A 3,086-nucleotide genomic window follows, 5' to 3' on the forward strand; every position below is an offset into this window, starting at 1 on the left:
TTCATGGAGGACTGCAGCGTGGTTAGGGCTGGAGCAAGGACCTTCTGTCATTAATGCAACTGCCATCCACTGCGAGGAAGGGAGGTTCAAGCCCAGCACATCTCCAGTTTCTCACTGAGCTGTCTCACATCAGCATTTAGCTCCCAGGTAAGGACAAGAGCTGTCCTTCACATCCTCAAGGCAGCTACTTTACCCGCCCTGGGAAGCCAGCTCCAGCAGCCTTGCAGAAAAGCCACCGAATGGCTTAAGCAAGAGGAGGCTCCAGGGGAGTCCTCCAGAAACTCCCTTTTGGCGCCATCACAAGAAGTCCCTGACACGCTGATCTCTAAAATTAATTTGGAGACTGATCAGGCTTGCCAGGACAGCTGTGTTTTCAGCAGCTACAAAACAAAACAAGCCTAAGCACTATGAGAAACACCAGCAGCACACATCTAAAAACCTACAGTTCAAGCCAGCGTTTTACTACAACCACAGCGGTAAGTGGGCAAGGCAGAGGCCAACGTGTAGTTAAGGCTGAAGCTGCAAGGGGGTCTTTACCACCAGAAGGAAAACGATGGGAAGGAACAGACACCAAGCAAGTCTCAATAATCCTTGAGCTGCAGCTTTAGTTGGTAAAACACAACCTGTAACACATTTCCCCACTAAACAAATAGCGACTTTGCTGCAAAACACACATACGACTAGCAATGCTTTAAGTTACAGCAGGGGAACCGCAGCCAGGTGCTGTAAGGGGCTGCCCACGGGCACGTGCATCACGGACTTACACCCTCCCTCATCACATCCCAGCACGTGTTGCCCCGTGAGCACCAACAGCACCTCTGGGCATTTTCTATGCTGTCACACAGGCATATTTAGGAACCTCACAGAGGTCCATAGGGTACTATTTTAACTGCTTGCCTTGACCAACCTCAATAGGACACCACCATGGCAACCTGCCCTACCCTGACCTCATCAAGCTCAGGAATTGTGCAAGTGTCTGAAGCAAACAATTCCCCAGATTAAAACATTTTCGATTTCTCTTTGAGAGGAAATGACTTGCTGGAACCAAAACATTTCTTCTACAGCACTATCTAGCCAGGTGCCTGAAACACCTTTTTTTCTGCAGCGTCCACAACCCCTGACCTCCTCCACTGGATCGCTCAGCCACGCTCAGCCACGACCGATCCCAGTAGTTATTATCCAGAAAGTCAGACTAAGGAAGGAGCTTTGCTGCTCTTCTGTAGGAGGAGAGCGGCGTGTTTCCCCATGGTAAAGCGAAAGACAGCTGCTCTTACAAGCTTAATTAGTGTTTGGTTACTCCCATTACGAAAAAGCAGCCCTTTTGGGGTCAGTTCTCACCTCTTCCCGAGGCAGACAGACAGAACAGGCACAAACCAGCGGCGGGTGCCCGTTGCGGGAACAACACCCAAAGCCTGCAGCTCGGGATTTCACTCTGCCCCCGACACATGGGGTGACCTGACCTTGGCCACGCTCCACCGGAGTTTTCCCGCAGCCAGCCAACAGCCAGAGTATTTTATCTGCTTCCGAGCACTTCAAGGCAGTTTGCTGAGCGGGATTATTCCCAGCGTAAGGCATTGCCCCAGCACTCTCCTAGCACAGGCGCTGCTGGCTGTGAAGCAACCAGGGAATTCACTGCCTGGTGGAATCGGCACTTTTACCTTCCTAGAAAGCACCTCCCGCTCCGGGAAACCAGGCACCACTTTCGTTTTCTCCCTCTCCCTTTTCCCCACAGAGGAAATGCCCTCTCAAACAACGGCATAAGGTCCAGAGTGACGACACGCTGCTCTGACCGTGACTTGGCAGAAAATACCGGGCTTGTTTGTGAAAGGAGCCGGTGAGGAGGCACTCGGGATGGGCACGGACCCCGCGCCTCGGGGGGAACCCGCGATGCGGAGCAGCCCAAACCTACAAGCCAGGTCCAGCAGGCACAGACCCAGAGGGAAAACACGGAAAAAAGCAGAGAATATTTCCTTTGAATGCTTATCGCAGCACAGTGGCAAGACCTCCAGTGCCTCAAAGCGAAGGCATTTCCTCTCCTCTCCTCCTTCTACCCTTTCAGGGAGCCCTGCATTGAGAAGAGGAGAAATTAGACCATCTGCTTGCAGCCTTTCCCGACCGGACCACGGAGGATCTGTCAGCACCAGCAATACGATATCGAGGGCATTTAGCTTTTCCCAACCTTATTTTCTCTTTTTAAGCCGCCAGAGCAGCGTGCTGGCAGAGCGGAGGGAGGAAACACCCTTCGTGACGCTTCCTACCGAGTCGGTGACGCTGCGAAGTCTTCCCTTTTGTGTACTCAACAGCACCAAGAGCTCACCCGTCAGACTCCGAGCAGCTCATCTGCCTTAAAACCCAACGGCCACCGGCATACCTACAGCCGTGCAAGCCCCGTAATAAGCCCCGACCACGGTAAAGCCACCAGTCCCACGGGGCTGGGGTGACACGTAGGGTCGGGTTCACACCCCTCGCAGCCAGCCTGGTGGGCAAACGGACGGACCACCCCGTCCCACCAGCTTTTCCCTCCTGGGCTGGGATTCCAACACTACAGGAGGGAAAAAGCTGCCCGGGGGCTCCGGCTCCAGCCCCACGCCGGAGGGCACCGGCGGCATCTCCCGTTCTGGGGAGCAGCACGAGGAGTTTGCTTGCTGCAGCGGGAGGCGGCGAGGCCCAGCGCACACCTTTGCACCGTGGGTTGCGCAAAGCTTGCCGGGGCCGATGACGCTGGGGCTGCCCGGGACGGCACCCGAAGGGCTGCAGGGACTGGTCTAGGGTGGGTGCACAGCTCCGGCTTCCGTCGGAGACCTCGGGGGTGACACCTCGGGGCCCTTCCACGCTGCAGCACCCCGCTCCTCACCCACCCCCAGCACCTCTTGCACACTCCCCAACAGCCCGGTACAACTCTGCTCCCCCCCAAGCAACATTCCCCACCCCGGGAGCCCCGTGCCCCCCGACAGCATTTGCACACTTTCTCCCCCCTTGCACCCCGACAGCCCTTGCACACTCCCCCCCCTCCCTGCACCACTGCGCACCTCCAGCACCCCACGCGTGCGCTCCCGCTTGCACCAGCGCAAACCCCGGCACCCCCC

At 56.4% G+C, this 3,086-nt stretch overlaps 1 protein-coding gene across 1 annotated transcript in view; it reads right to left on the reverse strand.

The window, feature by feature from the left end:
* The window catches only part of SLC25A37 (solute carrier family 25 (mitochondrial iron transporter), member 37), a 26,763-nt gene that overhangs the window by 10,912 nt on the left and 12,765 nt on the right, over positions 1 to 3,086 (reverse strand). The window lies entirely within an intron of this gene.

This window comes from Pygoscelis adeliae, unplaced genomic scaffold (genome assembly GCF_000699105.1).
Source record: "Pygoscelis adeliae isolate BGI_AS28 unplaced genomic scaffold, ASM69910v1 Scaffold372, whole genome shotgun sequence".
In the NCBI taxonomy this organism is placed as follows: Eukaryota; Metazoa; Chordata; class Aves; order Sphenisciformes; family Spheniscidae; genus Pygoscelis; species Pygoscelis adeliae.